This window comes from Cavia porcellus, unplaced genomic scaffold (assembly GCF_034190915.1).
Source record: "Cavia porcellus strain 051 isolate PalLab524CR breed Dunkin Hartley unplaced genomic scaffold, mCavPor4.1 scaffold_23, whole genome shotgun sequence".
Taxonomy (NCBI): domain Eukaryota; kingdom Metazoa; phylum Chordata; class Mammalia; order Rodentia; family Caviidae; genus Cavia; species Cavia porcellus.
In genome coordinates this window covers 51,942,276-51,955,858 of record NW_026947506.1, presented here as the reverse complement: position 1 = coordinate 51,955,858, position 13,583 = coordinate 51,942,276, and the positions used below count along the sequence as shown (strand labels likewise).

At 46.5% G+C, this 13,583-nt stretch overlaps 1 protein-coding gene across 1 annotated transcript in view; it reads right to left on the bottom strand.

The window, feature by feature from the left end:
• Nucleotides 1-13,583, bottom strand: part of LOC100729015 (ubiquitin carboxyl-terminal hydrolase 42-like) — a 109,649-nt gene that overhangs the window by 61,528 nt on the left and 34,538 nt on the right. The window contains exon 4 of the mRNA XM_063234384.1: nt 10,939-11,095. The gene's annotated coding sequence lies outside the window, so the exon portion shown is untranslated. The remainder of the gene's footprint in view (nt 1-10,938; nt 11,096-13,583) is intronic.

The following is a 13,583-nucleotide window of genomic DNA, read 5'->3' as shown; positions in this document are numbered from 1 at the left end:
GTAAGAACAGCTATTTTGGAGAAACCAAGACATCATAATAGCTAGTGCTAATTTAGTATCATCTTGCTTTGAAGTGCCATCAAGCTTTAATTCTTCTGACTCCATCAGTTTTAACAGGTTCTATTTTATTGGAGTTTATTATATATAAAAATAGAAGCAAAAACTTTTATAGACAAGGAGATTATACAGAAACCATTGTTCATTTTCTGTTAGTTGGTTCTAAATACCCTGTAATAATGTCATTCTCTTGAATGGTTTTACATTGTCTGGATATGTTTGGTGCTACAATATATGAAGTTATACTCAAAGATTTCAAGGCAAGAGACACTATGGTAACTACTTTTATGTCAGAATATCTTGTGTTGAAACACTATTTTGCTTAAATGGTTATGTTTTGACCTGCACAGTTTTGTTGTTATGCCCTCTTTTATCTCAATCTCCTTTTTTATTTACTTCTTTATTTTTATCTTTTTAATTAAGGGAACAATAAATAAAAATAGCAAGATACATTATAATAACCTACTTTGATTTACTATTAACTTGGTTTGAAACCCTGTATTGCCCTCACCATCTTGTTTTGACTGATTTTCCCCTATTCTGCTTACCTTGATAGTACCAAGTTCAAAAGTATAGGCAACAACTGTTAAAACAAAAGATTCATTATGACACCCATTCTGGTTGACTACTATGTTCTTTTAAAGTCCTGTAATGTCTCCAATGTTTTGGTTTTATTCTTTATTGTTTTGTTCAATTTTATTACAAGTGATTTTATAGGCAATTCTTAGGATAGCAAGAGGCAGTATGGTAACCATTGTTGATCACCTTGTATTTTGTTTTTACATTATCTATTATGTCCATCCTTTTGATTTGACTGACTCTGTTCTGATATGTCACATTTGCTTTTACTCTCTTCAAAAAAAGTAGTAAGAATTATGGGAGTAATAAAACCCGAAATGTGTAACTGACATTGTATAAAAGAAAAGAAAGTGCTCTAAAAGTTATCACTGCATATACACTATGTTTTAGTGTATAAGATAGATAACCATATTACAGAGTTTTGTTGGATCATTGAACAAAAGTATTTGCAGTCTCACTGTTTGAAAGCCCACTTTATATGCTTTAATTTTGTAACTTGAACAACTATTTCTAAAATGAGAATATGTAATCCTTTAACTAGTGATTTCTTACTGTTTATTTTTTAAATTTTGTGTTACTTGTACCATTTTTCTGGTTTTTTTTCTCCTTAAATAAAATTTTAAAAAATAAATAAATAAAAAATAAAAAGGCAAAACTACAAAGGAAAGTAGCAGTCTGCTAGATTTTCCAGATGTTGACAGACAAGTAAGTTTAGGTAGTTGTTAAGATTTTCAGAGTAGTCAACAGAGACAGGAACTAAATACCATGCATAAGTTACAAGGAAAGTTTGAATAAAGGAAACTTGAATTTAACAAGAGGCTGGAAAGTCAGGTGAAATAGAAAGCACAAAATAAGAACCCAGGATTAAGTCCTCACAAATCCATGATCATAAATCTGATCAGGTCAAATTAACTTGTTAAAAAGCAGAAACTAGCACTCAAGAGGTTGAGGCAGGAGGACCAAGCATTCAAGACCAGCCTAAGCTAGCCACAGGGGAGACCCCGTCCCAAACAAAAAGCAAACAAAACTTGGCTTATGATTCCCTTTAAAATTTCAGCTCCTTCTGAGTGACACATGTAGGTTAAAAATAAAGAACTAGATGCTAAGTATAGTAGATTGAAACTTGGCCACTATTTTTTTCAATTTTTGAACAATACTTTAATATATTAAAATTTTCTAGTGAAACATTTGCTTTTGTTGGTGACTAATCACCTACACAAGGTATGATTTTTTTCAACGACTACCACAGCAAATTAGCCATAAACTGGATGCCTAAAAAGGCAAAATGTTATTCTCCTGCAATCAGCAGGCCAGATTCCTTTGTGCACCAAGGGACAATTCCTTGCAGGCCTGTCCTAGCATTCGCTGGTGTCCTTGGCTCATGGGCACATCACTCCAAGCTTTTCCCCCCGTTCACATGACAGTCTCGGTTCTGAGGACACTTGTCACCATGCTCAGAGCAGGCTGCTCCTCTGTGCTCCCCTTCTTTTCTGGCCTCTCTCCCCTCTGAGGTGCAGTCTCACAGCTATAACCGCCCTCCTCTTCTCAAGCTTCTGACTGCTTTCACCTCTGCATCTCTGATCTGAACTTGAACAGTGGGTTCCAGCTTCTTGTGGCTGCAGCCTGTCTTTTTCAAAGGAAGCTTAGCCTCCTCAGGGGCCACTTCTGTCTCCACTCTACTTGCAACCTGCAAGCACAGAAATTTCCTTGTTCTGAGCCTTGCTGGCTGTCTTAAATCCTCCTGAGTCTTTTCACGGCATGTGCCAATCAATGCTCCTCCTAGTGTGGAGCATCTTGACTTACAAAGATAGGTCATGAGTATTCAGGTTGTGTACTTCTCCAAGTCTCTCTGATACTTTGGCGGAGTCCAAACCAGAGAGATCATCATGCTGTGTTTCTGTCCATGCAAACTGAGTCTGACTGGGCTTCTTAACTGCCACTTCCTGTCTTTTGTAGTCAGTTTGCAAGAGAAACAACGCAGGCCACATAATTTATAGAACTGTCTTATAATATTCACCCTGAGTCAACTGCAACAGAGTACAGGAGATCTGTTCACACACTAGCAACCCAGAGAACAGAGCTGAGGGCCTAAATGTGCAGGTGCCTTGGGGACCTGATGCACACTTTCAGATTTGGTACTGGAAACTGTGTGTCGAGAGAAAGGTACACGTGTGTTGAGTTGCAAGGGAGTCCACAGCATGGCCACTGCCACTGAGGTTCCACGGATGTGTGCAGTTGATTTCTGGCCTAGAGCTAGAGGTTCCTGATAAGTCCTACAGCTGTCAAAATTTTGCCCACCCACCGAGGGCAGGAGCAGACTGAGGGGACAGAGAGCAGTCAGCTTGGCCTTGTTCCAGTGGATCCTTGGCTCTTTTCAGCCTGTGCAACTCTTGTCACTCTGTCCTTGGCCTATCACTCAGGTGACAGTGCCGGTACCTGGGGTGGCCCTGCAGGCTGCTGTGGGCAGAGAGAGAGAAAGGATAATAGACTCTCCAAAAAGCCAACTGCATAGTTGTTTGAAGGAGCTGCTTGCTATGGAGACAAAACAAATGTGAGGCTGAAGAGTAAGGGTCTTCGAGCCACTGGGGTGGAGGTCTGGGGGGATCGGGGCAGAGGAGAGTCACTGGTGGAAGTACAGGGAGCACCAGACAGGGGCCTGGTAGGAGCAGTGCTGCTGTCCTGTGGTCTGAGCAGCTGTCTAGGGGAGGCTGGTGGTAGGCGGGCAGCACACTGTGGGATGATTTGCTGGCCAGGGTGAGGACAAGGGAAGAGCAGCAGTCATGGCCTGACCTAGCCCAAGGTGGCCGGCCTGAGACCGGGACCATGTCATAGTATGAACACTTTGGAGCAGGTGCCAGCAGAGACAGACTCAAATGTAAGCAACCTAGGAGAGAGAACAGAACAGAGTGGGGGACAGCAGTGGTCAGCAGCGAGCAGCCCAATGTGGAGATCTGCAAAGCAGGAACAACAGCCTGCCCTGCCCACTTAAAAACAGAGGACAGCCAGCGATTTAGCTCAGTGGCATAAGCACCTGCCTGGCATGTGCTAGTTTATGTGTTCGATCCCCGTACCAGAAAAATGAGGACAGTCAGAAGCTTGAATCAGAGCCTATAGGCCTGACCTCAGCTCTCACCAGGTCTCAAGTCACTATAGCTTGGAACATCCCTGAGTGAAGGACTGGCCATGAAGACTGCAGGGAAGAGCATAGCCATGGCCCGTGTCCTCCACCCTCCAGGTAGACAGGTAGCAGGAAGTGGAGGATGCCTTGCAGCCCAGGAAAGCACAGAGGGCGGGGGTTGCAACTTTAGGGAGGGTGGTCAGTGGGACACCTCACAGGGAGGGGCCAATGGCAGCAGCATCTGCTCACCTGGGCCTGGTCCCTGAGGCAGGAGCAGCCACCAGCTGTGGCCCGAGGTGACCTGGATGCATCTTCCTGCCTCATGCCTTCCTCTGAGTGCAGTTCTACTTTTTAATTTTTTTTAAACAGATTAAGAAAAAAGAGGACATAGCAAAGCATATCAGAACAGAACAATGTAAGCAACACAGTGTTTCACCACAAGCCACCCATAATTAACAGTATGTACCATAATGTCTCTTTTCTTGAAATAGTTGAGTATAACTTCATATACAATAGTATCAAACATAACAAAATATTATAGAACTATTCAAGAGAATCAAAGTACTACAAGGCATTCAGAATCAAATAACAGAATGAACAATGGCTATACTATGTTATCTCATTTTCATAGAAGCAGGGCTGGTGCTCACAGAGACTCAGGTTCTTGGCAGACAATGGAGCACCAGTGACAGCCTGCAGGACAGAGCCAGAGCAGGCGTGGGCTGGTGCTGGCCACGAAGTCCCAGCCAGGGTCTCGGAAGGCAGGGCCTCTCTACCTCCACACAAATGTCCCAGCTTTCCCTTTTTTCCCCCAAATTAACTACAAGATATGATCTTTATAATTTTTTAGTGTATTACAGTAAAAACACGCCCTAGGAACCCCCTTGAAATCTTACCCCCGTGTTTTAAACCCTCTCATTCTGTCGTCCTTGCCGCTGGTCACCGCAGCTCTGAAGGCTCCTTCCCCAGGGTCTCCAGCTGAGCTCCCCTGGCTGCCTTCATGTCCTCAGTCAATTCAAGCCATTTCCCTTCCACTGTCATTTTGACTTTGGGGAGGAGCCAGGAGTCTCACAGTGCCAGATCCAGTGAAAGAGGGGGATGAGGACAGTGTCATGATTCTAGGAGTTGCCTTTCTGCTGGATGGCACTGGGCGGCAGCGGTCACCACTGTTTATCCCCTGTCACAAGGACATTCGGGAAAGAGGACTCCAGAGCTGCTTCCCAAAGTGACAGGAGCCATGGGATGTGGGGTCTTCAAGGGGGAGGGGGTCTCAGAGCAATGTGTCTTTTATTATCACAACATTCCTGGCTTAGGGTTTTTGCAATTCCTTGGTTTTCAAATTTCTAGTTTTCCTACAGGAATAGACTGGGGGCATGATTGTCACATAAACAAGACAAGTGTGTCCCGCTCCAGAAAAAAAAGAGCCTGGACACTCTGAGAAGAACCAGAGCTGCCCAGAAGGCAGGGTGGGGATGGGAACAGTGCTGGGAGTGAGGGTAGGGAGGTGACCAGAGGCCAGTGTCCTCTGTGGGGACGGGGGAGAAGCAGACAGGGCTTCAGGGATACAAGAGGCCAGCTGGTAGGAGGGCCTTGTGAGAATCTGGTAGGCAGGGACTAGTGACCTGGTGGGGTCTGGATATAAATGACAAATTGGGAGAGTCTCATGATCACTGTGAAGTCATAAAGCACAGAGAAGCAGTGGGTGCCTAAAGTAGACAAAACCCCAGAGCTCTGTGCCCCTCACGCTGACACAGAATGATAAAATGGACCCTCTGCTGTGGCCATGGAGACCACTCTTCTAACATGTGGTGCATGTGATACACTCTGCAAAGGAGAGGTAACATGCAAAGTGTTTTAAGGAAAAATCTCTTTGATACTATAGAAAGAAGAAACAACCTGAAATCTGCCAGAGGAGAGTCTGCAATACAGGTTTTAAAACATTCAACTATTAAGGGATATCACACAGCCAATTATGCTTGAAAGGCACTCGGAATTCTACTCTGAACTCAATCAGCTGGTGGGAATCTGCAAATTCTAGAGTGATTATGGCCAAATTCAGAAGAGTGCTGGAATTTGTATTCAAAATTGTACTCTACTTAACAGCATAAAAGGGTCACACAAAGAAGGGCCTCGTGGAGAAAATGAATTAAAAGAAATTATGTAAGAGGCTCACCATAAAAGATTAGTAATGATTTATAATCTTTATAAATCTTTGTATTAGTAAAGATTAGTAAAGATCTTTATAATAGGTTCCGTGGCAGGATCTTCATTAATTTGTGCATAAAGAATGCTTCTCTTCATCAGAAGTTAGAAAGTGCAGGTCAGGGGGTTCAGCTCATGGAGAGGGTGATATATTATAGTACATTGTGCATGAGCCTGCAGATCTCTTCCTGACTGACTTCAGATGTATCATCTGAGGATATTTCAGACATCTTTGCAAAGCTCCCCTCAATCCCATTTTCAGGCTTGTATGTGTGGGGACCAGAGCATGCACATGAGGCACACAACACATCTCTACCTCCACTACGCCCCTGCCAGCACTGACTCACCTCTGCCTGACGAAGGCAAGAACACAGTCTCAGAAGGAACTGGGTCTCACAAGGAGCATCGCTACACGGGGCTAAATTTCCTCACCTTCCTGCTCCTCAAACTAATGGCACTGAGTCATGGAAAGAAATTACTTCATGGTATCAACCAGGTTCACCTTAGGTGCTACAATGCAACAGGAAATTGAGCAATTTCAAAGTGGAAAATACACTGGGATGACTCAGTCATTGGAAAGATCATCCTGCAGGTCAGCACCTTATGCTCTGAAATTCTCCTTGCTAGTGTCAGTGATTCACACCAAACAAAAATCTAACAAATAAACAAAGAAGAAACAGAAAATCTTATCAGAACCATGACAATGCCAACCTCTAGGGTGGACTTGTTCTGCCCTGACTTGTTCAAAGATGAGCCCTTCAGGACATACCCTGACCAATGCAGAAGGTCCCTGTGCAGCAGCACCCTCAGCAGGAGCAGGACCGTGCCCTGCGAGGCCAATCCCACGAAGATCCATCCCAGGAACTGCATCTCAAAGGGGCTCACATAGGAATCAACGCCAAAGCTGTGGGTCAGGTCATATTTGATTTGATTATAGCACAGTTCTATCAGCCCTTGGCCAAGGCAGAACTGGAGGAAAATCGTGAAGACCCACTTCAGGGTGTCATAGATGTTCTGCAAATTCTGCAGAGAAGAAAGAAAAAAAATCAAATCTATTTCCTGTCAACAACAAATACAGGTGACCTCTCTGCCTCCTTGCTAGAGCCACGTTCTAGGTCTTGCAGGCCCAGTTACTCAGTGACCCCCTCAGACAGCCGTCTAGCTGGAGTGTGTTACTCCTGAGACTGAGAAGCTAATGGCATTGCCCTCGCTAGGTTTTACTTCCTGGGACCTGTCACTCCTTTCTTCCTTTCTGCCCTTCTGGAATGGGAGTGTGTGTGCTATGGATGCCCTATCTTTGTATTTGGAAGCACCACAGGCCCACAGCTGGGGACAAACTGGCCTCAGGATGCACCTCTGAGTGTCATTCCCAGAGGCCAAATGACAGGGACAGAACATTCGCATTCTCAGGGGACTCTTATTTGAAAGCTGCTGTCCCGAGGTCCTGGGAGGTGGGCCATCTGAGAGGTTGTTAGGGTAGATGAAGTCGTAGTGGTGGAGCCCATGATGAAATTCCTGCACTTAGGAGAAGAGGAAGAGACCCAAGCTCTCTCTATGTCCCCACTGTGCGAGGACACAGTGACAGAGCCGCCATCTGCAAGCTCCTAAGGAGACTTGGGAAGACTCACATCTAACACCACCATGGTCTTGGACTCCTCCACCTCCCAAGCTGTAGAAATACGTATCTTTTCCTTTATGCCTCACCTCATGAGGCTTTTGTGGTTTTTTTTGTTTTACCATCCTGAGCAAACTAAGACATCAGTGCTCATAAGTGACGTGACTGAGACGTAAGCAGGTCACACTGGGCACTGGGACTATGAGCTACTCCACAGCACGCACACCTGATTCATTCTTCTTTAGCACACAACAGACAGTAAATATATATAGTGCTTGCCCCTAAGCACGGAAATGCACGGTGTCACAGAACCAACCATCAGCAGCAGGGGAACACAAAGAGAATTCTAGAAAAAGTAAAAATGCAGGATACATTGTAGAGTTGCACTCAACTTTTAAATTGGATGCATCTAAAAATTCAATGACTCCTGTAACCTCTATGACTGTCCCTACCTCCTGACACGCATGCCTCTTACCTTCTGAGACTGATTACAAGGGTCAGCAGTTGTCCACTAAACATTTTTGACAAATCACTGGGTGTCACCAGCTCTGCTCCCTTAATTGCATTTCAGTGTTTCAATAAATATACATGGTTCCCAAAGGTGAGCCCAAGTACCAGCAAGGAAACATGGTCAGTGACAGATGTGTGCCCATATGTGCATGCCAGCCCGGCAGGAAGGGGCTTGTTTCTCACCTTGGGGTCACAGCACAGTCTTTCTGGCAAGAAATACGACCTTGGGAGAAAACCTGCCCAAATGCTAGTCCACTGAGCTGATCTTTACCCTCAGACAGCTGCTTTAAAGCACGTAACCCAGAAAGGGCACATTAACTAGCACTACCAAGCCAGCCCTGGCAATACAACCAAAAATCGAGACTTGCATTATTTCACAGTCTTTTGCTCTTTGCAGTCAAACCATGTAACTGTTCCTAACATATAACCATATTTTATGAGGCAGCAAAAATCACCATCCTGTGTATTTAGAGCGCAGAACAGTGTCACACCAGGAACATTAAACCCCCAACCTACAGGATTGTCAATTTTTTTATTTCATACTACACAGAGTATGCTTTTCCTTATGATACAGACTTACAACACGGCTCAGTCAGGAAATGTGGTTGGGGGCAGCAGAAGATGCAGTAGTAACCTTTAGATTATTTATTGATCTAAGATCATTTATTGTCTAATAAATAAATAAACATAGAGAAAGTATAAAAGCTTCATTTAATCCTTCCTCAGTTTTTTTTTTTTCAGTGCAACTGGTTATAAATTTCAATCAGTCCTAGGAGATTCATGAATTCTATTTTTTGTGAAACTATATTCCTGCATTGATGAATGACCCACAATAAAGGAGCTCCTATTATTAGTGATAACGGAGGAGCTGCACAACTCTGTGGCTCTCAGCAGGAATTGTAATTAAGGCGGTGACATACGAAGAGGGACGGCTTTGTCCCTCATCTTCAGGGTCCTGCCATGGTCCCCAGGCAAGGGTGGACTCAAGTGCCTGCAGGACCGAGTTAGTAAGGAATCCACCCACACAGGTAAGGCAGCTGCACCTTTCAGCTGACCCCCGAGGTTTCTTATACATCAGCTGTCCTGGGTCTGATCCCGGGTCACCATGATTCCTGGCGTCTCTGAGGGCCCTGTACTATCAGATGGTGAAGGAGATAGAGGGAACCATGGGTGCTTCCGGGATTTTAATATTCTCCTGGAGCTAAAGTCAGTGAGTTGTTCTGCGAGCTTTCTATTTAAAGGCCAGACATACGGATACAGACGTACAGACAAACCAGATCTGTAAAAGTCATTGATACAGATCAGCCCCTCATTGACTGCATAATAGGTATTTACATACTTCACTGCTTTACCAAACAAGAGGCACCATAATATTCCCTATCCACTAAGTCTACAAGGCCTCTGAAATCATCGTTAGGGGTGAAGCCACCTGGATTAGGGAGGGGACAGTCCTTGCCTTGTTGGCAATGGGCCCAGCACTGAGGGCCTCCCCAGGAACACTGTACCTCCCAGGTATGTTCTCAGCTTTGTGTCAGACACCTGGACCCTGTCGGTCCCCACATGTGCTCACAGCCAAATACCAAGGCACCCTGCCCCTCCCCAAGCTGGGCTCTTGCTAGGGCAAGCAGAAACACTGAATGACACCCAGGGTTTGGAGGCAGATTTATGTAGCATCAGACAGGCATTGATTAGGAATCAGTTCATCAAAATGTCAGCCCTCGAAGGCCCAGGGAGGGCTGTCTGCATGCGCTGCAAAGGCGTGGGGGTCACAGAGGTAGAGTACTTGGCTGTCTCTGACCGGTTCTTATAATTTGCATCACAGTGACCACCTGTTTCTAGGAGCCAGAAGCTACTGGAACCACCACCTGGGCAACTGAAATATACTGCTGGGTTTGTGGGGAGAGTTTTCTGCCACATTCTCAGTAGAACACTGGCCCTCCCCCAGGTGTGCTCAAGTCAAACACCTGGCCACCCTGCCCCTGCCCCAGAGATGTTCTAGATCCTCCATCAGGCAAACACCTGGGTACCATGAGGAATATGAACACAAATGAACTGCAGAGAGTCCTGAGAGCAGTCATGTCACAGAGAAGAGACAGCAGGAACGGGAAGGGCCAAGGGGCGTGCAGACTCTAAAGTCTTCTCGCACAGCTGCCTAATAGGTGTCCAGGCTGGCTGCAAGCAGGGGTCAAGAGGGAGGCACCAGTGGGGAGCTGATAGCTTGAGGGGACCCGGGATCTGCAGGGAGCACCCAGCCTGACCTCTACACCTACTGGGGCAGCTCCTAAGTGACCTGCTGGTGGGGACAGTCAAGTGGACAGAGGCACTGGCTCACAGGGAAAATGCTCCCCGGCCACATACCCTACACTTAGGACAGCCCTTTGCTCCAACATGTGAGAAGCAGTAAAATAAAATTAGCTCTGGAAGAGTACAGGATCTTCAGATTGTCCTCCGGACTGAGCTTGCAGTCACTGACCATGACCCGTCCTGCCTTCCAATGCCCGACAAGATGCAGCACTTTGAAGGGACATTTTTCACTGCATTCTCTCTCTGGCCAGTCCTCCATAAAGCTATCCCTGGGTAAGATGCCAGGGATGTGACTGTGAATGCCGTGGTGACACAGCCCTGGCTCAGGAACAACTCTGTGTCCTTCTGTCAACCATCACTGCACAGGAGCATGGCCTCTGTGATGCTGCAGATTTGTCAGTGAGAATTGCTTTCTCTTTCTGGAGTTTAATGACGGTGGAAACTGGCACATGGCCACTGATTTCCAGTTGCAAAAGCAGCAACACTTCCAAGGCCCCCAGTCCCTGTCCTTCATGCCCTTGGAGCAGGGCGGGGGATGCTATGGACAACTGACCTGGGCTTTGGAGATGATGGCCAGCAGCCATGGCATGATGGTCATCAGCAGGGTGCAGATTCCAAAGATGAAGTTCAGGAAGACGTAGGAGATGAAGGCCATGTCAGCACTGGGGAAGACTCCAGACAGCAGATATATCCACAGGAGCGTTGCATATCTGAAAAGCACGGAGAGGAGCGGAGTCTTTGCTGTGACAGTTGTCTGGTGACTGAGCTTAGAGGCAGTTCTATTGGCCTGGTGATTCTTGCTCCTGCCTCTAGGGTCTTCCATGGATACAGCACTGCTCCGGGGCTTCTGTGGATGCCATGATGCAATTGGAAGCAGGGCCCCCCTAGCTGCTTCCCAGGTCAAGCTCCTGCCCCTCACACCTCCTCTCCTCCCAAGGGGCACCACTCCCTGGGGCCTCTCAACAGCCCAAGCTCCATCCCTATGAGTTACAGTGAGAGGAGAAGGAAAGCAGCACAGAAAGCTGCAGAGCACTACCTTAAAATAAGCACAAAAACCAAAATGCAGAGCTGTGTGTTCACTCTGCTGCATGTCAGGTCCTGGGTGGTTACCACTGCTGTATCCCTATTGCCCTCATGTGCCTGGATACCCGCATGTCTGCCTGATGAAGCAAACCAGCACCTCAGTGGAGCTTGCACAGCTCTCCCCAAGGGCAGCTGAGCATGGGAGCCCTCCCTGTGGCCCCCACACCAAGCAGGAAGGACACAGCTGGGTATTCAGAGGACACTGGGACCTAACAAACCACCCAAGCACTCCAGGAGGAAACCTCCTGCTTTCCTGTCTTCACAGCCTAGAGCCAGGCTTTATTCTGGCCAATTCCTCCTGCCACAGTAAAACGGGATCATCTCCATGCACACCACTAACAGAAGCTGGAATTTGGAATTGCTTTTCCCAGCACCAATGGAGAAGTCTCCTATTCGTGTACGCTTCCAGGACCTGAACCCAGAGCCTATGTTCTGACCTCATCCCCAGCCCTTTTATTTTCTATTTTGAGGTAAAACTCTCTAAGTTTCTAATTAGGTCTGAGCACAGGCTTGGCTCAAACTTGCAGTCCTCCTGCCTCAGCCTCCCTCAGCCTTCTGGACTACAGGTGTGAACCGCCATGCCTAGCTAGAAGTCACCTATTTTAATAGAAGACAGATAGCAGGAAATGGTGAGATGAATTTTATGGAAAGCCAAAGACCATCAGGGGTGGGGAGAGATATGAAGGAGAAAAAGAGAAGGGAAACTAAAGGGTCAACACGTGTTGTATATGCCTCAGTTTACCATGATGTGTTTAGTATGTGTCACAGACATGAATGCAGTTTGTTAAATAAAATACAAAACGAAAAATCACAGCCGCTCCCATCAGAGCCATCTAGCAGGCATGCTTACAGAACTTTCTGCGCTCTCCAGGTATAGGGTCACTGTTTCCTTCCAGTGATGAATTGTTTAACCTGCAACACTTCAGTGCCTCCTAAACGCCTGAGGTTGTTTTAATATGCTAACTAGCTCTGAAAATTATGAAGTTTCAAACGTTGTCAGAGGTGCCAGGGCCCTGGATAGTCATCATTTTCTCATGCGTCCCTTTGCATACGAAATCCAAGAGTGGAACGCAGGGCGAGGTGAACAGACACAGCTCTGCTGCTGTGGAAAACATACGGGACACCACACATAAAATCATGGGGTCTCAGAAGCTTCTCTCATGCTGTGATTGCTGGGGCACGAGGAAAACCATTTCAGAGCCCCTAATGGAGACAGGCCCTTGAAAGTCACTATTACTAAACAGGATCTGTGCAAAATCATTAGATCAAAGTAACGAACTGAGTGCCAAGTCACAGCTGCTGGACGTTTAAGCTGTCAATACCTAAGTGGAAAATGAAGCACAGAGAAGACCCACGGCCCACCAGGCTCACACACACAGCACTCCACTCTCTGCCTTCCCTTTGCAGGCAAAAAGCAGGGGCTGCCCTGTGTCACGGGGCTTCCTTGAGAAGCAAGTGAAACCTCAGCAACTGTGCAAGTGAAATGCAAGCCGTGGTGGAGGCTGCTGACCGATTTGTAAAATTAACTGGTTAGTTGATTGCAGAGCTGAGCACTGAACACAAGACCTTAGCCTGAGCTGATCACCATCCTTCTTAGCTCTTATTTTGAGATACGGTCTTGCTAGTGGCTAAACTCCCCAAATTGAGCTTAAACTTGGAATCCTCCTGCTTCAGCCTCCCATACTGCTGAGACTACAACTCCTTGGCGCTGGGCTCCACCCTGAGGACCAATCAGGGGGCTGGCTTTAATCACTGTACAACTCTCTGGGGATGGAATAAAAAATTTCTCTAGCAACACTGCCGACTCAAACTCTGTGTCCTGAAATGACACGTAACAAACTGCTTTTCTCTCCCACCACACAGAATTTTGAACAGTCCATTAATGCAGCCACTTTGGTCCTCCACGGAGAAGATGGGGTCTGCCTTTGTTCTTTGTAAAATATGGTACCCAGTGGCTCTCTCTTGTCCACCTGGTGACACCAGGGCTGGGGTCACTTGGGGTGCAGCAACTCACAGTGTCTGATGTGGTTGACAGGGGACAAAGCACAGGGGACTGTGCCCTCCATTGACGGGCACCTGAGGGCGCAGCAGGGGCCAGCACAGATGCTCCACTCC